This window comes from Mustela nivalis, assembly GCF_964662115.1.
Source record: "Mustela nivalis genome assembly, contig: HAP1_SCAFFOLD_421, whole genome shotgun sequence".
Taxonomy (NCBI): domain Eukaryota; kingdom Metazoa; phylum Chordata; class Mammalia; order Carnivora; family Mustelidae; genus Mustela; species Mustela nivalis.
Window position 1 is genome coordinate 620,427 of NW_028136232.1, and position 23,876 is coordinate 644,302.

Below are 23,876 nucleotides of genomic sequence, written 5' to 3' on the forward strand. Positions count from 1 at the left end.
GGGAAGGACCCCGCAGGGCTGAGGTGGGGAGAGCACAAGCACCGAAGCAGGCGGACGCTCCCTGACCTCAGACCATCTGAGGAGCCCCAGGAACCGAATCCGCGAGCACACAAACACAGATGAGGACCTAGGAGCACCCGAGCCCAGAAAGGGGGGACCCCACAGCCCCGCGCACAGCACAGCAGGAGGCCACGTCTCCTCACACAAAACGACGGAAGCCCCAGTGTCTACATAGGGCTCCCTTTCTCTGTGGGGTCCTGAGACCACGAACCCCTTGACAGTCCACTCAGGCGGCTTCTCCTCAGCTCCTCCAGCATCTGGTCCTTAGGAGGTTGGACTGCTGCCAGTGTGGGCGCGTCCTCCACAACGGGTCCGGTCAGTGTGGATGCAGAGCCACACCCTCCTCAGCTTGTCCTGTCAGGGTGGGAGGCGCCCCACATTCTCCAGAAGTCTCCACAGTGGGTCCTGAAGAGGCGGGGCTCTGGTCCCAGCTGTGGCTGTGCAGCCTGGGCTCAGGGCGGGAGCTGGGGTCTGGCGCCCTATGCAGGCGGTGCAAGGCAGTGCAGGACTGTGGGAGCTCACCCTTCAGTGGAAGGTCCTGCTCCCTCCTGGGGTCCAGCTGATGCCATTTCATTCCGGAAATTCAAGCTGCATGGAGCCCAATACCCCCCAACTTCCCCCCAAATAGCTAAGGAACAATGAATTGGAAACAATGTGGAATTACAACAGTCCTTGACCCAAACAGTGTCACTGAACATGGCCCTGATGCAGACCCACACTCTGACCTCAACTTGGTCTCAAGCCTGGACCCTACCCTAATCCAAGACCCTAACCCTAGCCCCCAACCCAAACAATGTTCACAAGAATCAAAAGGTAGAAACTGCAAATATCCATCAATGGCAAGTGCCTAAGCAAAGTGTGGTGAAGCATTTGAATTTGGGTACAGGTTCAGGTTTTAGTCAGAGTTCTAGATCAGGCTTTGGGTTTAGTGTTAGGGTGAGGGTTTAGAGTGAAGGACAGGGAACAGAGTTATAGTTTAGGGCTTTAAGTTTATGATTTAGGCTTTAAGACTCAGGGCTTATGGGATAAAGTTCAAGGTCAAATTTGGGGTTTGACTTCATGCTGAGATTTGGGTTCAGGTTTCATGACTTGGAGGTCTGGTTTAGGGTTTGGGTTCGTGGTTCAGGGCTTGGATCCAGGGCTCAGGTACAGGCTTTGGGTTCCATTCCAGGTTTGGGATTCAGGGTTCTAGTTTGGGCTTTAAGGTCAGCTTAGGTTTCAGCGTTGGTAGGGTTTAAGGTTAGGTTTAGGGATGACACATTTTCTTCAGTTGTCATCATGGACAAAATAATTCTATCTGAAGTTTCTAAGTCAGAAATGTATTTCATCTGGGGGCGCCTGGGTGGCTCCGTGTGTTAAGCCTCTGCCTTGGGCTCAGGTCATGATCTCAGGGTCCTGGGATCGAGCCCTTCATCAGGCTCTCTGCTTGACCGGGAGCCTGCTTCCCCATCTTTCTCTCTGCCTGCCTCTCTGCCTACTTGTGATCTCTGTCTGTCAAATAAATAGAATTAGTAAAATCTATTATATGATCTTTTACAAACCATTTCCTATCTTTGCATTTCTTGTGCCAAGACAGACAGGGGTTATTTAAAACCCTGAAGAGAGTGCTCTTGCTTTTAAATTGCCTGTAACCTTCGTGTAATAGATTTATGATTGATAATAGATTTAGTTAAAATATAACTATTTAAAATATTTACTCTCAGTAAACGATTTCAACCTATGCTCATTTAAGTAACTTGGTGCATAATCCCTTTTCTATTAAACCATAGTGCAAGGACCAATGCCGCGTTCCCGAGAGAACCCCAAGCTATTTTTCTAGAATGGCTGTATGCTATATATGGCGTCCTGTTTTCACTCCCTTTGTGGAGCACCTACCCTGGAGGTCATGTAATAACCAATGACCAAAAAAACAAACAAGAAACCCAAACATCCAGGTCGAAGTGCCATCCCTGCCTGGAGTGGAGGAGACTGCTCAGACAGATCCCAGGCAGGCATCTCAGCCCAGGCCTGTGTTGGGGAAGCTGGTTCCTGGCTTTGGGCGCAAACTGGAAGCCAGCAAACTGACCCAAGAGTGCAGCCGGCGTTTAGGACTGATGATCTTTTGGCAGCCAGGCTGCGCGTGGACACCCGCTCAGGGAGCCAGGCTAGGCGGCTGCCCAGCGCAGGCGCTGGCAATGCAGCAGCATGCCAGGGCTTAGCCCCGCACCCCAGCATGGGCTCCGGCCTCAGAAGTGAGGGGGTGGGGCCAGCGTAGAGAAGGGTCTTTGCTAATTTCCAAAGCTGGAAGTGAGCTCTCAGAGGACTCAGGAGGGAGGGGGGCGGGGGCGGGGGCGGGTAGGGGGCGGCTGGGAGAAGGGGCTTTGCTAATTGCCCAGGCGGGAAGGAGGGGCGCGCAGCGCCAGGGTGCTGTGCTGCAGCCCATTCGGGACAGCAGGACCCACCATACTCGCTGCCCCTGCACTCTCATGCTCCAGCCTAGCCCATGAGGCCGTGGTGTCCTGTTCCCGTTCCCGCCGCCTGCTGCCCCTCCCCGCCCAATGGCTTCTCTGGAGGACCCTCTGCTCACAGGTAAAGTGACACCACGACGCGCCCTCACCTGAAGCAGAAAACGCGGTCCAGGAGCTGGGCGTGGGATGTTTGGGCCCCAGCCTCCCGCCAACCCCAGGGCACCAGGACCACCCCAGACGCTGTGCCACACCCTGTCCGCAGGGGGTCAGGCCGGGACAGCGCCACAGGAGGTACCCCCCCCCCGCCAGAGGGCAGGCTAGCCCCCATAGTTCGGCACCCCACGCGCTTTTCAGAGCCTCCTGCCATTTCCAGGGCACCCAGAACCCAGAGAGTGAGGCCTTGGGTGCTTTCTAGAGACAGATTCAAGGCAATTTTTCGACTTTGGGACTCAGAGTTAACATAGTTTTCATTTGTGATTATTATTTTTTGTGGGTGCCATAGCTTTTCTTTTGACCTATGGTTGTTTTCACTCCCGGATCTGAAGAAGCCCCTAAATCCTAACCCTGTTGAGGACTCTGAAAGCTCTCAGAGCAGCAGTGCTGGGGGACAGTGTGGACACATGTTTTGGTTTCTCCTCTGGCCTGCTTCTGTGGCAGCCCCGCTCTGTCCTCCTCAGACTTCAGAGCAATATCTGAACAAGTGGAGAAGCGACCAGGGGGTCAGGAAGGTGGCCACCGAAGAGTGACTTCTCTGGAGGGTGGCTGAGCTAACAAGTGAACATGTTAGTCCAGCTCTGCCTGCATTCAGTATGGAGCTGAACAGGGGCCAGGGAAGGGGAGGAGGAGCAGAGAGCAGGGACAAAGGGACCAAAGAGGAGATTCAGATGAAGGGAAGTAATGGGGAGGAAAGAGAAGAAACTCTAGAAGACAGGTATGTAGAAAGGAAAAGGGATGAAGTGGGCATTGGGAAAGGGCACCACCAGGGAAGGAGAGAGGGGAAGGAAAGAGGGAGGAAGAGAGGAAAGGGGAAAGGGAGAAGGGAGGAGTCAGCATGCCAGGGCTCCCCCTGCATCTGAAGAAGAGGTGGCTGCTCCAGCTTGTCAAACAGGGTGCTCACTCTTTGGCCCCAGTTTCTGCTCCCAGTGCTACTGGGCTTTTCAAGGAAGGCAGGCTGTCCCTTGGGACCTACTGGAGCCCACTGGAGCCCACAGGAGGGTGGGAGAATTAAGATGCCACCGGGTCCTGTCCTGAGCTGCTCCCAGCCACCAGCCTCACCACATGGTGCAAGAGGGACCCCAGAACAAAGGAAGGATACAGGCCAGCATGTCTGCTGGTGGCCCTGGGCACTTAGCTCATCGCAGTGAACCACACGGCCTCCTCAACCCACGCTTTCAAAGCCTCCTTCTTCGTTTCTGGCATTCATGTCTGTAGGAACATGAGCCAGATCTAACTCATCTCCGACAGACAATTCTGACTCACCCCGTGTCAGATTTTTATGAGTGGCTGTGATAGAGTAAGATAGCAATGCTCCAACAAACGGACTGTTTCCTCCCACTTGACCTCAACAGTCTTATACATTTTCTTAGCGAAAACATCTTGTCTCCTTCCATTAAGCTCATAACGTGGTCTAGGAGTATACATGCGCCTTCGGTAGATGCGAAGCGATACAGAGGTCTTTTTTTTTTTTTTTAAATTTTACAAGGTAAAGTCAGTGAACACATCCAACTTGACCAATACGTCTCTAAAATGTCAATCCAGGCAAAGCTTTTTCTGCCTACAGTTTGGAGCCTACGTGGTGACATTTTTAAAATGCTTTCAGTCCCTCAGTGAGGCTCTTAGAAGCTAGCCAGGGCTTACTACGTGCCAGGCACTGTGTCAGGTGTTGGAGCTAAAGGGAAAGAGAGCTTGGAGGCTAGCTGGGGAGGGACATCCATGACACAACCACAGCTAGAAACGGAGGCCAGTGCTAGAAAAGAGAGAGCAGGCTGCATGGAGAGTGTGTACCATGGGGCTTGTGAGCTCACGAATAAGTGGGAGTAACTGGAGTGGGGAGATGGGGGAGAGAAGAGGGTCTTCCCATCAATGGGAATCACCTGTGCTTGGAGGCAGGTGCCATGAGAGGTCTCCACAGGAAGAAGGAGGCAGTGTGGTTGAAGGGCAGAGAGATGGGGCAGAACAGGCATCAGTCAGTTGGACGGGTATGAATAGACTGATGGGAGGATTATGGGTGCCTTTGGAGAACTGAGAATTTGTTAGAAGATCAGTGCAGATTTCTATGGAGACAAATGCCAGGAACTGATAGGTCTTTGAAAGGTCACTCTGGCTGCCTTTTGGCAAAGGGGTTGGTAAAAGGCACTTGCAGGTGTGAACACACCAGGTGGGAGGTGAGTGCAGGAAATCGGGTGAGGGAGCATGGGAACTTGGTCCCGGGGTATATAAGGGAGAATAGCCTTTAAGGAGTTCCACAAATTGGCACCAGCTGTGGCTTCATTACAGAGCTGGAAGGGGGAGGTGGGTGTGTCCTGGAGGTTACAGAAATTACATGAGAAAGGGAAGTCTTTTTAGATCTCTTTTTCAACTAGAGGAACTCTCACCTTATTGATAGAATTCCAGAGTGGGAACCAATGATATGAGGACATCTTTGAAATGTCTGAATATGTTCTTCGACATCTTTGCAAGTGACGAGGAGACCTTGACCTTAGGAGGCCTTGGCCCTCTTTGTAGCCAGAAAGATTTCACCTACAGATTTGGGTTCTCCCTTTTAAAGTCAAGGAGTCAGTCCTTCCAAAGGACACCTCCTATCATTTTACCCTCTCATCATACCTCACGTGCTGGCATCTCCAAGACCCTCTGTTCCAGGTTGAGAGTATCCACTTTGGCCGGGCTGGTCTTGCCAAGAACACCACCACAGGAAATCTAGAGCCTGTAGTGCTATTAATAACATCATCTAAGACTGTGTTTGCTGCCCTCTTGGCCTCTTCCCACCATGACTCACTGAAGCTTTTTACACATTGTATCCATTATGCTATAGTTCCCAAAGGTCATCTTCTCTAGTGCTATTAGTTTTTAGGGGAACAGGCAAACCTTAAACTTGTCCCCCTTAATTGGATCCCTGTGCCCCCACAATCTCTTTGAATGCCTTTCACCATGATCCTTGAATGAGATCTGAGACCACTGCTGGTACCTAACACTTCTTGGCACCTTGTCTGCTAGGTTCTTGGAAGAGGAGGTGGCTATGGAGGTGAGTGGGAATGGGAGTGGGAGGATTTCTCCCTTCACTTCCCTTTTTGTGTTTTCAAATAATGGGTTTTGAGGGGGAGGGAAATTTAACCAGACCATTTATTTTCCATCTCCCATCGATAAAATGTCACACAGGAGAGAGGTGGCAGAAACGCACTTTCAGGTTAATTTTTTTACAAGGAAGATTGACTTATGAACCTACTTTGTTATTCCCTTTCATTCAATTTCCCTGTACCTCCTTTTCTATGAAGTGTAACGGTAACCCATTATTATTTTTATTGTTGGCACGTGCTTTGTGAACCATAAAGTGTACGCTATAAATGGGAGCGCTTTTCTTTTTTTTTTTTTGTAGTTTACGAAAAACTAATATTTTTTAAATTAATTTTTTATTTATTTTTAGCATAACAGTATTCATTCTTTTTGCACCACACCCAGTGCTCCATGCAAGCAGTGCCCTCTATGATACCCAACACCTGGTACCCCAACCTCCAAATCCCCCGCCCCTTCAAAACCCTCAGATTGTTTTTCAGAGTCCATAGTCTCTTATGATTCAGCTCCCCTTCCAATTTCCCCCACCTCCCTTCTCGTCTCTAACTCCCCATGTCCATGAAAAACTAATTTAAAAACATTCATCCACCAGAGTACCCAAAGGGCTCCCATATAAACTATCTGTCGTTACATTATGTCCCGATGTGGAGCTCGATCCCAGGATCCTGAGATCATGACCTGAACTGAAGGCAGAGGCTTTAACACACTGAGCCACCAGCCCCAATGTATTCTCTTCAGTACCAGAATTTGTAACCAATTGACAGATGAAAAAGGAGGCAGTCAAGTGAAAAACAATAGGTCTTAGACCTGCAAGAAATTTGAATTAGATGAATTCAGCTACTCAGGCACTGTTTCACATTTTCAGATCTCTGCAGAAAAGGGGTTAACCTTTTTACAGCATGTAAAAGAGAAGACTATAACACATACTATGTGTAAGCATGTAAATATCAAAAAATATCCCATTAGATGCTAAGACACACAGGGCCTATATTTTCTCTCAAATTCATGAATATGTAGGAGCAATAAGTGAGAAGTGAATGTATACTCTTCACTTCGAAGTCTTTTAGAAATCTAAAATATGACTTTCTATGGTTTGTGTCTCCATATTCCTTTATTGCCAGTTTGAACAAATCCACATGCTTTGATTCAAAGGTAATAAATTCCTCTTATTTGGAAACATGATGTTTATTTTTATTCTCTCACCCTTAGCAGGTGGTTTCATTTTAGCACACTTCAGAGTTATAATTTCATGCTTATTAAAAACATTTATTATGATCTACATAGATGAATGAAACTTTTATTTTATTAAATTATTTGACAAAAAATCTGTTATTTTTAAAAATGTATTTCCTTTAGGGTTATTTTAGAGCGTTCAGAGAGGATCTAGGAGTGTGGTATTATGTAGTTTTTAAGTAGGTATGAAATGGTTATTTATAGGATTGTTTCTTTAAGGCTTATGTATATTGTCCATTATATGCTATAAAATATTTTGAAAGTAAATTTAAGGTATGTTTTACATAGTTTATTTTTTGGAAATAAATATTGAAATGACTTGTGAAATTCAGTATATTCTCAACATTAATTTATTTTGAAATTTACCAGTTGTCTACTGAACTATTATATGGCAGATATTACTTCAGACTACACTGGTAAATGAAATACTTGGCTTTGTAGAACTTTTATTTTAATGGGTGAGACAATTCAAAGCTATAAACCTTAATAAAAATTGCATAGTGCATTCAAAAAGGATGAGTACAATGGGGAAAAAGAAAAACTCGATCAGGGTGAGAAAAATCAAGGTTGCTAGGCAGGGGATGGGGAGTTAAAATTTTTAATAGGAAGATCAGGGTAGTTACAATGAAGCTGACAATTGAACAAAGGTATGGAAAGGTGATGAATTTGCCCAGAACTATCAGCAATAAGGTCACTCCAGACAAAGGAATTGGCTATCTTGAAGGCCATAAGGTTGGATCATGCCTGGCATATCTGAGGAATAGCAAGGAGGCCACTGTGAGTGACTGAAGAGTAGCAGGGAAAGAGGTCACAGAGGTTAAATGAGTGGCTAGATCATGTAAAGCTTAGAAGTCATTGTAAAACTCTGGCTTTTATATTTGGAAACTTACTGTGTGATAGAATTTCTGCTAATAACTGAGAGTTCAATTGTCCATAAAATTTCAAGGACTCTTATTCTAGTAAGACAGAATGAAGAGAAAGAGTTCATATTTTCACATGGTGTAACAAATGCTCAGAGATGCAAGTGTAGGAAGCTATAGGATCACAGAAGAAGGCACTAAAATCACACCAATATATTTGATGACTGTGACTATATATAAATTTGTATTTTCTAGATTTTTTATAGTCATGGAATCACACTGTATATACTATTCATTGCCTGGCTTTTCTTTTCTCAGCATCATTACTTTGAGAATCTCCAATTGTAAATAGTTCATTTTGATGTTGAATAGTAATCTCTTTAATGAATAGATCATAATTTTTCTTTGCTCTATGGATGGACATTGATGAACATTTCCACTGTTTTCAATTCTTAAAAATAAAGCTGCTATGAAATTCATATACAAGTCCCTGTATGAACATAGGGCTTGTTTCTCTTGGTTAAATGCCTAGAAGTAAAATGGCTATTTTTGTAACTGCAACATATTTTGCATTTAAAAAAATTTTCAAACTATTTTCCAAAGTGGTTGTATCATGATATATGCCAACAACAGTTTAGATTTTTTGTTGCTTCTCAATCTAGCTCAGACCAAGTACAATTAGCCTTTATAATTTTAGCCATTCTAATAGATATGTAAGCATGTCTCATTATGATTTTAATTTGTATTTCTTTAATGTCTAAATGTTGAGAAATTTGTCATGTGCCTATAAGCCATCCATATACTTTTGGTGACATGTCTCTTCCATTATTTCCTTCACATGTAAAATTGGATACTCTGTTTGGTTATTAGTAAGGTTTTTTATTTTTATTCATATTTAAATAATCAGAGTAGATGTCCATTATCAGATATGTAATTTGGAAATCGCTTGTCCATCTTTACAGTTTCTCAATGGAGCTTTGATAGCTGTGTCTTTCAAGAAATATGCTACTTCTTTCCTGGTACACGGAGGTATGACTAGAACATTATCAATGTTGACCTTTGCAAAGAAAATCATGGCTTAAGATATATGTAGTCTGCAGTTGTTGGGAGTGTTCACCATCCTTGCCTCTAACTCATCTCTCACTGCCCACACATTCAGATATAGGGGAATATTGATTGACAAAATATTAATTGCCAAATAACACTAGTTAGAGAATAAGAAAAATGCAGGCACCTGATTATATAATATTACATAAATAAAATGTGTTTTTATAAGTGCTATTGGAAGTAAATTCCTCAATACTTTAATCACACAGAATGATGGAATCCTAGATTTTTTTTCTTGTATTTACTAAGAAAATGATCATGCCTCAAGTATATTAAAATGGAATAGGGAAAATTAAAAATTGTTTTAAGATGATTTGCGTGTGTTGTGCGTATGTGAGAGAGAAAGTGAGAGAGAAAGATAAACAAAAAGAGAAAGGGAAAGACAGAGAGGTGGCTGCAGTGAATTGATGAGTTGGAGGATAGATTTTAAAGTTTTGTCTTTTGCTTTCTACATTTCTTTTTCCTTAGGTACAAGAGAACAATCAGTAATATCTCAGAAGCCTGCTGGTAACATCAGCAGAAAGAATTAGAGGTTCCCAGAAAATTAAGATGACATATAGTTTTCCTGACATAAGAAAATCATTTTTTGTCCCCAGCTATTTTCAATGATCTATACCCCACCTGTGTACTTGCCCAAGCACACTTCTTCCAAAACTTCCTGGGAGGTTCTTACAAAGAAATGCAAAAACCTCACTCCTTAAGGATTTTGAGGGAACAAGGCAATGGGAAAACTAACAGTCACCACCAGACCAGGAAATAGCCTAAGCTATTGAGACAATAAATCAGTGGTAAAACTCCTAGTGCTATTTCAAAAGCAATCAAGGCCTTGCATTCCTTGTCCCAGAAAATGAGCCCAAGACCCCATCTAGTTTCTATCTGCTCTTGAAGCCTGCAGAGTCCCTTTCCCTTGTCCAACAGTTACCTCTGCTTTATTCTAACGTTGAAGTTTCTGCCCTCGGTGGAATACAAGCTTCATTCAGGTGAACATGCAATACATATTGCACAAATACATATGTGGATGTGCATGCATCCACAACCTTATGACCAACCATACACGGGATAATAAAACTCTCCCTTCTGAGTATTCATCTTAAATACTAAATAAAAATCTCTCTCCTGTTCAAACAGTCAAGGCTTTGGAACTTATTCCCTGTGATCTCCTTGTATGTTGTAAACAAAGATTCCTTTGTTTGACAACTCCACCTGTTTCTGTGATTCACCAAAGACTGACCTCAGTTAGTTCAGTTGCTGTAATGGCTTTCACTACTCTGATTCTACCTCTGCAAGTCTCCAAATTTAACTATTTTTTCTCCCAATTCTGCATGTTCTTGGCTTTAAACTGCAACTCTGAAGAGAAGATTTGCTTGTTTAAAAAAAAAAATCAAGAAAAGGTAGTAGTAGTTAACATTGTTACTTTGAACTTCCTGCCCTAAGGGGCTCTCCTGTTCTTTCTCTTTGACTTCCTGGACTAAAACGACAGAAATTTGGCAATACATCACTCCCCAATCCAGATTACTGCCAGAACAGTTTATACTCTTAGAAAAATATTAGTTTAAAAGATCACATAATTAAATACTTAAGCATGTAGTGTAATATAGTGGTTTACAAGAAATATATTTTGGTCATCTGAATATTTGGTTTTCAACCATGGCTACTGACTCACAGCTCCTAAAACTCTTGGGATTTCCTGTGATAAGGGTGAGAGAGGTGTGTTTTGTTCTGTTAATGAAGTGACCTTCAGACCTCACTCAAGGCAAGGGCTGTTTGCCTGAAGGACCAACCACTTGGTGAAAGCCTTCACAACTTTTTGCCTCCCCTTCCTCCCAATACAGGATTATCTGGGGAGGGAAGAGGATCTGGAGATTAGATCAGCAAATGACAATGATTTAGTCAGTCATGACTATGTCATGAAGCCTCCACAGAAAAGCTGAAAGGACTGGGTTCAGAAAGCTTTTAGTTTGTGAAATGTATGAAAAGGCAGGAAGAGTGGCAGTCTTACAGAAGGTAATAGAAGCTCTGTGCCCATTCTCCATACCTTGCCCTGTGCACTTCTTTATCTATCTATTGATTTAAATCTTCTATTATATCTTTTAATAAGCTGGCAAACATAAAGTAAGTATTTTTCTGAGTTTTGTGAGTCCCTGTAGCAAATTAAAAGAACGTAAGAAGTAGGCCACTGGGACCTCCAACCTGTAGTTGCTCAGTCACAAGCACAGGTAATAACCTGGGGCCTACAGTGAGACTGGCATCTGAGGTGGGGTTGGAGATAGTCTTGGAGGACTGATCCCTTAACTGATGAAATCTTACACTATGTTCAGGTAGATAGTGTCAGAATTTAGTTGAATTCTTGGAGATCCTGCTGTTGTCTGAAAATTATTTGGCATTGTTGGTATGATGTCCTAAAACCCAAAAAGATATAGCTACCTCAAAATAAGAATACGGTTGACAGCTTATATATAATAAGTGAGTATTTCAGGGATTTAAAATATACCCAATAAATAATGTAAGGAAATAAGGAAAGATTTTGAAATAAAAACAAGAATAAGAACCTAGTGGTACTAATAGATTAAATATATGTAATCTAGTTGAATTAAGAATACAATGGATAGAATACGTAATGGATTCAATAGAGATAAGAAGTCACTTAAGGATATAGTCATCTGGATACCAGCAAAGCATTAAAATTATCAATATAAAAGAGGTGTAAGATGTAGGTGATGTGTGTGGAACAAAAGCTAGAGAAGAAATTAGATTTCCTTACTACTCATAGCCTGTTGACAAGTCCTTGAAGCTCCTCTGGGGACTCAGCTGCTTCCATGTGGACACATCCACTCAGGGCAAAAAGCATTCTTAGTCCAGCCCCCAGGATACTGAAAATCTACTTTCACATGTAAAAATTACTTTGGAAACTTCTTTATCTCTACTCCCCACCCCTGCCCTCAAGATATACATTGGCAATCATCTCCCAAGCATATACCCACTGATACACATCAGAAGAGTCTCTTCCCTGAGTTTTTACTAAATAGTAATAAATGACCTTTCCCTAACAATAGCTAGCCCCCTCAAGGTCCTGGAAACCTTGTTTATAAAATACCTTGGAGGCTTGTGCTATCCCTAACCTCCTCCCAAATTGAAAGTATATAATCAGCCACTCTTCATGACCCTCTCTCTCTACTCCAAATAAATAAATAAATATTTTTAAATAAAATAAAATAAATGACTTTTTTTAAATGAAAGAAGAAAAAGGAAAGAAATATTTGAATATTAATGTACATCTATTTCTCAAGCATAAAATAGTCAAGACACTGGATTAAAACTTACATACAAGAAAAGAAAGAAAATATTCATAACTAGAGTTGACTCTATGAATCCCAAACTAGGGCATACATACCAAAGACACACAAAAAAAATCACAAGTGTTAGAGAGAAAAAAAATAATTTATTAATAAAGAAACAAGAATCAGACTGACAGAATTTTTTTAAATAACATCAGATATAAAAAAGAATGAAGTAATAGCTTTATTATCTTGAAAAAAAAATCACAAATGGAAACATTTAGATCCTTATAAAATGTCATTGGCATAGGAAGGCATAATAAAAAAAATATTTTCAGGAATACAGATCACAGATAATTTGCCTTAATTTGTGTAGGCAGCACTTAAATACTAATATTATTTTAACAGGTAAAATATACTCTATGATCTTTGAGGTTGGGGAAAAGAGGATGACCAAGTCATCTTGAAATAATTCAGTTTTATGAAAAAAGTAAAAAGATCAAAAAAAAGACTTGTAGAAAAGAGAGATAAAACATATGCATAATAAAAATAAATAAATAAATAAACAGCTGGAGTGCCTGGGTGACTTAGTCGGTTCAAGTGTCTGCCTTCAGCTCAGGTGATGATCCCAGGGTCCTGGTATTGAGCCCTGCATCAGGCTCCCTGCTCAGTGGAGAGTCTGCTTCTCCCTCCCATTGAGAAAAAAAATTTGACTTATTTATTTGAGAGAGATAATCTTTAAATTTTACTTATTTATTTGAGAGAGAGTGAGAAAAGAAAAACATGCACACAGCAGAGGGAATAACAGAGGGAGAGGGAGAAGCACGCCACTGAGCAGGGAACCCCCTGCGGGGCTCTATCCCAGGACCCGGGTATTATGACCTGAGCTATAGGTAGACACTTAACTCAGGTACCCCAATAAATACAATCTTTTAAAAAAAACTAAATAATAATAAAAATAAATAATATTTCAGATAGTATGATTTTTTTAATGTGAGACTTGGTATAAAAACAGGATGACATACTTGTCTAATTATAGCAAAGACTTTGATAAGTTTAGATGCAGTAGTACATAAAAAATTTAACTTCTTTCATTAACTGATAATTTAATTAGATTAAATTAAGAGACATCAAAATTTAGAGAATCTAATAGTCCTGATCTATTAATAAATGTAGCCATCCTGACCCCAAAACAAGAGTCTTCAGTAAGTATATAAGCATAAGTTGAACATTTACACAAACAGGCCATTATTTAGGCCAGAAGTATATGCCAATAAATTCCTAGAGTTAAATATCAGGCTATATTTTCCAAGAATAAGGCAATAAAATTAGAAAACAATGACCAAAATATTAAATTCATATAATTGGAAGTTAACTTCATACCTAAAAAGAAATAATACAGCTAATTCAGAAATTTTTAGAATTACAGTACTTTGGTAATATCAACTCTCAAAATGAGTAACGGACAGGTGGGGCTAGCAAGAGACTCGTGGGAGGATTAAATCATGGGCCCCTGTATCTCAGGTGCAGTAGAAGCAGTGGATTTGGAATTTCAGTTTTTCCACAACGTTCCACCACAAGCTGGTTAGAACTGTGCAAAAGCAGGAAGGGAAGCCCCAGTAAAGTGGACTGGGGATGCCAGAAGGGGAGGCTGGAAGGGGGCGCCTGGTGCTCAGTGCCCATTACAGACCCCACATTGCAATCCCCCACAGGAGAGACTCACCAATTTTAGGCCCCACAGGGGAAGCTGGAGGTTCATCTCCTGACTTTTTGTAGGAGCTTTGCAGCTCAGCTGGTGAGAATTCTCCATCACCCTGCCTTTCTCCAAGGGACTTTCCTTCAAGCACCCTTCCCAACTTCTTCCTCCTCCATGAAATAATGTTCCTCTCCTTTGTTTCTCGCACTTGCCTGTGATGGGACCTTAGCTTGCTCAGCCCAGACTGCCATTCTCTGCTCTTCCCAATTAAACCCATGCTGCTGGTCAAATAACTGGCAGATTAAGTTTAAGGCCAATCGAACTAATAAATTCAAGAAGTTGCAAGGAACAAAATCAATATGCACAAATTAGTGGCACTCCTAGGTGCTCGGAAGGACCCATCAGAAAGAGACTGCTGAGAACGATCTCATTTACACCTGCATCCAAGATAGCAAGATACCCAGGAGGCCCCTGAACCAAGAAAGTGACAGCCCTGCAACAATGAGGACAGACAGGGAGGGGTACACACGGAGATGGGGAGGCACTGTGCTCAGGGAAGAACCCACACTGGGAAAATACCTACTCTCCCCAAAACCGGCTACAGAGTCCTCACTTTGGCTCCGGACTAGGCGCAAGCCTGGAGTGGGTGTGGACACGGGAAGGACCCCGCAGGGCTGAGGTGGGGAGAGCACGAGCACCAAAGCAGGGGGACGCTCCCTGACTGCAGACCATCTGAGGAGCCCAAGGAACCGAATCCGCGAGCACACAAACACAGACAAGGACCAAGGATCACCGGAGCCCAGAAAGGGGGGACCCCACAGCCCCGCGCACAGCACAGCAGGAGGCCACGTCTCCTCACACAAAACGACGGAAGCCCCAGTGTCTACACAGGGCGCCCTTTCTCTGTGGGGTCCTGAGACCACGAACCCCTTGACAGTCCACTAAGGGACTTCTCCTCACCTCCTCCAGCGTCTGGTCCTTAGGAGGTTGGACTGCTGCCAGTGTGGGCGCGTTCTCCACAACGGGTCTGGTCAGTGTGGATGCAGAGCCACACCCTCCTAAGCTTGTCCTGTCAGGGTGGGAGGCGCCCCACATTCTCCAGAAGTCTCCACAGTGGGTCCTGAAAAGGCAGGGCTCAGGTCACAGCTGTGGCTGTGCAGCCTGGGCTCAGGGCGGGTGCTGGGGTCTGGCGCCCTCTGCAGGCGGTGGAAGGCAGTGCAGGACTGTGGGAGCTCACCCTTCAATGGAAGGTCCTGCTCCCTCCCCGGATCCAGCTGATGCCATTTCATTCCGGAAATTCAAGCTGCATGGAGCCCAATACCCCCCAACTTCCCCCCAAATAGCTAAGGAACAATGAATTGGAAACAATGTGGAATTACAACAGTCCTTGACCCAAACAGTGTCACTGAACATGGCCCTGATGCAGACCCACACTCTGACCTCAACTTGGTCTCAAGCCTGGACCCTACCCTAATCCAAGACCCTAACCCTAGCCCCCAACCCAAACAATGTTCACAAGAATCAAGAGGTACAAACTGCAAATATCCATCAATGGCAAGTGCATAAGCAAAGTGTGGTGAAGGGTTTGAATTTGGGTTCAGGTTCAGGTTTTAGTCAGAGTTCTAATCAGGCTTTGGGTTTAGTGTTAGGGTGAGGGTTTAGAGTGAAGGACAAGGGAACAGAGTTATAGTTTAGGGCTTTAAGTTTATGATTTAGGCTTTAAAACTCAGGACTTATGGGATAAAGTTCAAGGTCAAATTTGGGGTTTGACTTCATGCTGAGATTTGGGTTCAGGTTTCATGACTTGGAGGTCTTGTTTAGGGTTTGGGTTCGTGGTTCAGGGCTTGGATCCAGGGCTCAGGTACAGGCTTTGGGTTCCATTCCAGGTTTGGGATTCAGGGTTCTAGTTTGGGCTTTAAGGTCAGCTTAGGTTTCAGTGTTGGTAGGGTTTAAGGTTAGGTTTAGGGATGACACATTTTCTTCAGTTGTCATCATGGACAAAATAATTCTATCTGAAGTTTCTAAGTCAGAAATGTATTTCATCTGGGGGCGCCTGGGTGGCTCCGTGTGTTAAGCCTCTGCCTTGGGCTCAGGTCATGATCTCAGGGTCCTGGGATCGAGCCCTTCATCAGGCTCTCTGCTTGGCGGGGAGCCTGCTTCCCCATCTTTCTCTCTGCCTGCCTCTCTGCCTACTTGTGATCTCTGTCTGTCAAATAAATAGAATTAGTAAAAGCTATTATATGATCTTTTACAAACCATTTCCTATCTTTGCATTCTCATGTGCCAAGACAGACAGGGATTATTTAAAACCCTGAAGAGAGTGCTCTTGCTTTTAAATTGCCTGTAACCTTCGTGTAATAGATTTATGATTGATGATAGATTTAGTTAAAATATAACTATTTAAAATATTTACTCTCAGTAAACGATTTCAACCTATGCTCATTTAAGTAACTTGGTGCATAATCCCTTTTCTATTAAACCATAGTGCAAGGACCAATGCCGCGTTTCCGAGAGAACCCCAAGCTATTTTTCTAGAGTGGCCATATGCATATATATCAGGCGTCCTGTTTTCACTCCCTTTGTGGAGCACCTACCCTGGAGGTCATGTAATAACCAATGACCAAAAAAACAAACCAAAAACCCAAACATCCAGGTTGAAGTGCCATCCCTGCCTGGAGTGGAGGAGACTGCTCAGACAGATCCTGGGCAGGCATCTCAGCCCAGGCCTGTGCTGGGGAAGCTGGTTCCTGGCTTTGGGCGCAATCTGGAAGCCAGCAAACTGACGCAAGAGTGCAGCTGGCCTTTAGGACTGATGATCTTTTCGCAGCCAGGCTGCCCGTGGACACCCGCTCAGAAAGCCAGGCTATGAGTCTGCCCAGCGCAGGCGCTGGCAATGGGGCAGCATGCTAGGGCATAGCCCTGCACCCCAGCCAGGGTTCAGGCCCCTGGAGTGAGGGGGCAGGGCCGGCGCAGAGAAGGGTCTTTGCTAATTTCCAAAGCTGGAAGTGAGCTCTCAGAGGACTCAGGAGGGAGGGGGGCGGGGGCGGGGCGGGGGGGGCCAGGAGAAGGGGCTTTGCTAATTGCCCAGGCGGGAAGGAGGGGCACACAGCTCCAGGGTGCTGTGCTGCAGCCCATTCGGGACTGCAGGACCCACCATACTCGCTGCCCCTGCGCTCCCACGCTCCAGCTTAGCCCCAGAGGCCACGGTGTCCCGTTCTCATTCCTGCTGCCTGCTGCCCCTCCCTGCCCCATGGCTTCTCTGGAGGACCCTCTGCTCACAGGTAAAGTGACACCTCGACGCGCCCTCACCTGAAGCAGAAAACGCAGGACAGGAGCGGGGGGGGGGGGGGGGGGGGGTGGGGGGGGGTGGGGGGGTGGAGTGGTCGGGGCCCAGGCTTCCAGCAACCCCAGGGCACCAGGACCACCCAGTACGCCGCGCCACACCCCCTACGCAGGGGGTTGTGCCAGGACAGCGCCACAGGAGGTACCCCCCCCCCTGCCAGCAGGCAGGCTAGCCCTCATAGTTCGGCACCCCCACGTGCATGTCAGAGCCTCCTGCCATTCCCAGGGCACCCAGAACCCAGAGAGTGAGGCCTTGGGTGCTTTCTAGTGACAGATTCAAGGCAATTCTTCGACTTTGGGACTTCAGAGTTAACATAGTTTTCATTTGTGATTATTATTTTTGTGTGGGGGCCGTCGCTTTTCTTTTGACCTATGCTTGTTTTCACTCCCGGTTCTGAAGAAGCCCCTAAATCCTAACCCTGTTGAGGACTCAGAAAGCTCTCAGAGCAGCAGTGCTGGGGGACAGTGTGGACACATGGTTTGGTTTCTCCTCTGGCCTGCTTCTGTGGCAGCCCCACTCTGTCCTCCTCAGACTTCAGAGCAATATCTGAACAAGTGGAGAAGCGACCAGGGGGTCAGGAAGGTGGCCACCGAAGAGTGACTTCTCTGGAGGTTGGCTGAGCAAGCAAGTGAGCATGTTAGTCCAGCTCTGCCTGCATTCAGTATGGAGCTGAACAGGGGCCAGGGAAGGGGAGGAGGAGCAGAGAGCAGGGACAAAGGGACCAAAGAGGAGATTCAGATGAAGGGAAGTAATGGGGAGGAAAGAGAAGAAACTCTAGAAGACAGGTATGTAGAAAGGAAAAGGGATGAAGTGGGCATTGGGAAAGGGCACCACAAGGGAAGGAGAGAGGGGAAGGAAAGAGGGAGGAAAGAGGAAAGGGGAAAGGGAGAAGGGAGGAGTCAGCATGCCAGGGCTCCCCCTGCATCTGAAGAAGAGGTGGCTGGTCCAGCTTGTCAAACAGGGTGCTCACTCTTTGGCCCCAGTTTCTGCTCCCAGTGCTACTGGGCTTTTCAAGGAAGGCAGGCTGTCCCTTGGGACCTACTGGAGCCCACTGGAGCCCACAGGAGGGTGGGAGAAATAAGATGCCACCGGGTCCTGTCCTGAGCTTCTCCCAGCCACCAGCCTCACCACATGGTGCAAGAGGGACCCCAGAACAAAGGACGGACACAGGCCAGCATGTCTGCTGGTGGCCCTGGGCACTTAGCTCATCGCAGTGAACCACACCGCCTCCTCAACCCACGCTTTTAAAGCCTCCTTTTTCGTTTCTGGCTTTCATGTCTGTAGGAACATGAGCCAGATCTAACTCCTCTCCGACAGACAATTCTGACTCACCCCGTGTCAGATTTTTATGAGTGGCTGTGATAGAGTAAGATAGCAATGCTCCAACAAACGGACTGTTTCCTCCCACTTGACCTCAACAGTCTTATACATTTTCTTAGCGAAAACATCTTGTCTCCTTCCATTAAGCTCATAACGTGGTCTAATAGTATACATGCGCCTTCCTTAGATGCGAAGCGATACAGAGGTCCTTTTTTTTTTTTTAAAATTTACAAGGTAAAGTCAGTGAACACATCCAACTTGACGAATACGTCTCTAAAATGTCAATCCAGGCAAAGCTTTTTCTGCCTACAGTTTGGAGCCTACGTGGTGACATTTTTAAAATGCTTTCAGTCCCTCAGTGAGGCTCTTAGAAGCTAGCCAGGGCTTACTACGTGCCAGGCACTGTGTCAGGTGTTGGAGCTAAAGGGAAGGAGAGCTTGGAGGCTGGCTGGGGAGGGACATCCATGACACAAGCACAGCTAGAAACGGAGGCCAGTGCTAGAAAAGAGAGAGCAGGCTGCATGGAGAGTGTGTACCATGGGGCTTGTGAGCTCACGAATAAGTGGGAGTAACTGGAGTGGGGAGATGGGGGAGAGAAGAGGGTCTTCCCATCAATGGGAATCACCTGTGCTTGGAGGCAGGTGGCATGAGAGGTCTCCACAGGAAGAAGGAGGCAGTGTGGTTGAAGGGCAGAGAGATGGGGCAGAACAGGCATCAGTCAGTTGGAGGGGTATGAATAGACTGATGGGAGGATTATGGGTGCCTTTGGAGGACTGAGAATTTGTTAGAAGATCAGTGCAGATTTCTATGGAGACAAATGCCAGGAACTGATAGGTCTTTGAAAGGTCACTCTGGCTGCCTTTTGGCAAAGGGGTTGGTAAAAGGCACTTGCAGGTGTGAACACACCAGGTGGGAGGTGAGTGCAGGAAATCGGGTGAGGGAGCATGGGAACTTGGTCCCGGGGTATATAAGGGAGAATAGCCTTTAAGGAGTTCCACAAATTGGCACCAGCTGTGGCTTCATTACAGAGCTGGAAGGGGGAGGTGGGTGTGTCCTGGAGGTTACAGAAATTACATGAGAAAGGGAAGTCTTTTTAGATCTCTTTTTCAACTAGAGGAACTCTCACCTTATTGATAGAATTCCAGAGTGGGAACCAATGATATGAGGACATCTTTGAAATGTCTGAATATGTTCTTCCACATATTTGCAAGTGACGAGGAGACCTTGACCTTAGGAGGCCTTGGCCCTCTTTGTAGCCAGAAAGATTTCACCTACAGATTTGGGTTCTCCCTTTTAAAGTCAAGGAGTCAGTCCTTCCAAAGGACACCTCCTATCATTTTACCCTCTCATCATACCTCACGTGCTGGCATCTCCAAGACCCTCTGTTCCAGGTTGAGAGTATCCACTTTGGCCGGGCTGGTCTTGCCAAGAACACCACCACAGGAAATCTAGAGCCTGTAGTGCTATTAATAACATCATCTAAGACTGTGTTTGCTGCTCTCTTGGCCTCTTCCCACCATGACTCACTGAAGCTTTTTACACATTGTATCCATTAAGCTATAGTTCCCAAAGCTCATCTTCTCTAGTGCCATTAATTTTTAGGGGACCAGGCAAACCTTAAACTTGTCCCCCCCTAATTGGATCCCTGTTCCCCCACAATCTATTTGAAAGCCTTTCACCATGATTCTTGAATGAGATCTGAGACCACTGCTGGTACCTAACACTTCTTGGCACCTTGTCTGTTAGGTTCTTGGAAGAGGAGATGGCTATGGAGGTGAGTGGGAATGGGAGTGGGAGGATTTCTCCCTTCACTTCCCTTTTTGTGTTTTCAAATAATGGGTTTTGAGGGGGCGGGAAAGTTTAACCAGACCATTTATTTTCCATCTCCCATCGATAAAATGTTTACCACTCCACACTGGAAGAATTTATATCTTTCCTTTGAATCTCCAGGAAAATCTCCCAAACCCAGACCACCACCATGTGGATTCAGCCATCTTCTGATTCACCTCCAGATTGTCTCCTCCTAACTGCTCAAGCCACTGGTTAAGGGCGAAATGTTCAATGCCCAAGCAATTAAGTGGGGAACACGTTTATCTAAGCAATTGCATGCAGCTCTCTATCTGCATACAGGGGGTCTCTCCCAAGCCTTTCCAACCTCAGCAAAAGAAGACAAAGCCCCAGCAGTCTGGGGTATATATCATTCATTCATTCCTGTGTTCAACACTCATGGCGGATCCCCAGCAAGACAGTGGGAGAGCAAGGACTGGAGAAATCCTGGAAGCTGAAGTCTGAGGAGGATTTCAAATTCAAGTCAGAGATGAAAGAAACATCTGGACTTGGTCCTCAGGTACATGCAGTATTCTGAACTGAGGCTAGAACCAGAGACCATTCTAATGAAAGGCCTCTACAGGTGGGCTCCAACTCAGTTTCGTGTATATTCATTCATGAAATAGCTCTTTGGGTCAACATGCAGAAGAAAACCATTTCAGAAAACTGACAATGAGGAGAGGAAAGGGAAGCCAGAAGGCTTGTGAATGGGGAGAGAGGAGGAACCAGGGCAGGAAACCAAGAATCCCTCCCTGCCCTCCTTGCTGCCAGGGAGGTCTGAGGGACTAGTTTCCACCTGGGATCCCAAGTCCAGAACAAAAGCAGCGGGGCCACGGCGGGGGAGGGAAGGGGGTCCTCAGCACGGGCGCATGGGGCTGCGGAAAGATGGGGGCTAGCGTGCCTGCTGGCGGGGGGCACCTCGCAAGGCGCTGTCCCCAGCCCGACCCCATGAGGACCCGGGTTTGGCGCAGCGTCCGGGGTGGTCCCGGTGCCCTGGGGTTCGCGGGAGGCTGGGCCTCCACAACCCCCCTCTTCGCCCCCAGGTCGGGTCCGCGCTTTCTGCTCCAGGTGAGGGCGCGGCGCGGTGTCACTTTACCCCTGTGCAGAGGGTGGTCCGGAGAAGCCTTGGGGCGGGGAGGGGCAGCAGGCAGCAGGAGCGGGACAGCGGAGCCTCACATGGGAGCGTACGGGCGGCGAGTCCGGTGGGTCCTGCAGTCCCGACTGAGCCGCAGCACAGCACCGCGGTGCTGCCCGCCCCTCCTCCGCCAGCCCCTCCACCTCCTCCCAGACTCTCAGCCACATCCTCTGTGAGCTCACTTCCAGCTTAGGCAATTAGCAAAGCGCCTTCTCCCCGCCGCCCTCCACCCGCCCCCGCCCCCCTCCCTCCTGAGTCCTCCGCGAGCTCCCTTTCGCTTTGGCAATTAGCAAAGCCCTTCTCTGCCCCGCCCCTGCCCCCTCCCTCCTGAGGCCCCGCCCTGGCTGGGGCGCGGGGGAAGCCCCGGGGGCTGCAAGCTTGACCAGCGCTGGCGCTGGGCAGCCTCCTAGCCTGGCTCCTTGAGCGGGTGTCCACCCGCGGCCTGGCTGCAAAAAGATCATCAGTCCTGTTAACCCTGGCTGCACTCTCCCGTCAGTTTGCTGGCTTCCAGATTGCGCCCAAAGCCAGGAACCAGCTTCCCCAACACAGGCCTGGGCTGAGATGCCTGCCCAGGATCTGTTTGAGCAGTCTACTCATCTCCAGGCAGGGATGGCACTTCCACATGGATGTTTGGGTTTTTTTATTGTTTTTTGGTCATTGGTTATTATTACATGACCTCCAGGGTAGGTGCTCCACAAAGGGAGTGAAAACAGGATGCATGCTATACCCCTCACCTCCCATGCTGTCTTTCTCTTAAATAATAAGCACTGCTGAACTATCTTAGATTCTGTACCTTCTCTCCAGCCATGAACCTATCACTGTCTTTAACTCTTGAAAACTTCATTAGACAAATTAATGTGGTGAAGGAAGCAATATGAGAAAGCCTATTAATCTGATGAGCATGGAACTGAACAAACCCTATAGATACTTTCCCTTTGATTTCTAGCCTATCAATACCTACAGTGAGTCACATACACTCAAGATTATTGTTTTTATTGTATACTTCATATATTCATTGATTTTGGACTCGTTATCATTTCGTTGAAATGTTAAACTATGGCAATAAACAAACTTTTAATTAACTTTTCCTCCTATGATACAAATATAACTTGCACTTGAGCTTTAGCTAATTTTATGTTCTAAAATTGCCAAAACAAAATGATCAAGGTTTCTAGATTATTTACTGTATTTTCTACTATATAATATTGTTCTATCTGTATATCTTCTGTATAAAGAAAATGAATGCTTGGGGCTCTTGGGTGGCTCAGTGTGTTAAAGCCTCTGCCTTCTGCTCAGGTCATGATCCCAGAGTCCTGGGATAGAGCCCCACATCAGGCTCTCTGCTCAGCAGGGACCCTGCTTCCCTTCCTTTCTCTCTGCCTGCCTCTCTGTCTACTTGTGATCTCTGTCTGTCAAATAAATAAATAAAATCTTTAAAAAAAGAAAATGAATGCTTGATAACTAAATGAATGCTTTACTGAACAAATTAAATATGGCAATGGCATTTTATTTTATCATGCTTCACATATTAAACTATAATATTATATCACTAGTCTACAAATAATCTACTCGCATAGTCATTTGGAAGCTTTTAGCAAAAGAATTCTTCCTCCTGATTGTAGTATAAAAGCCACAGAAATATACAGAAGACTCCTAGGATAGAAAGTGAAATCCAGTTATCCGTGATGCCTTGAGGAGGACCTGACCTATGTATGTCCTGGGATGCACTAGTAACTGTTACATGTGATAGGATTATATTTAATATATACAGTTTCATTTACTTCACAAAGGACATATAAATTTGAGAATAAAATATTTGATGAATCTATAAAGTCTATATCTATTTGTAACTAATGTGGTAGAATTAAGATGTTAATTTGAAAAAAAATTCATTGAACACATACACATATTCAATTGTTTTTATATATATAAACAGCATTATTTATTTATGTAAATAAATGCATTGTCTGTAAAATCCATTTACTTATCAATCATAAGGGTAATTTTAAGTACTAAGAATAAGAAATATGTGAAAAGATAAGTGTTCAAGAGTGCAGTTTGTGGTAATTAATACAATATGATAGGCTCATGAAAAAGATATATTACTTGAACTTAAAAGCTTCTATAATTAAGCGATGACCACTTGAAATTTGTAATTAGTCTTGCTGCAGTTTTTCCTTGCACTTATTGCCCTTCCCCAGAAGTTCATTAAGAATTTCTGTGAATGTCCTTATGTTTAATCTCATTCATAGATTCCACTGCTGCTCACAAAACAAAGCCAAAAA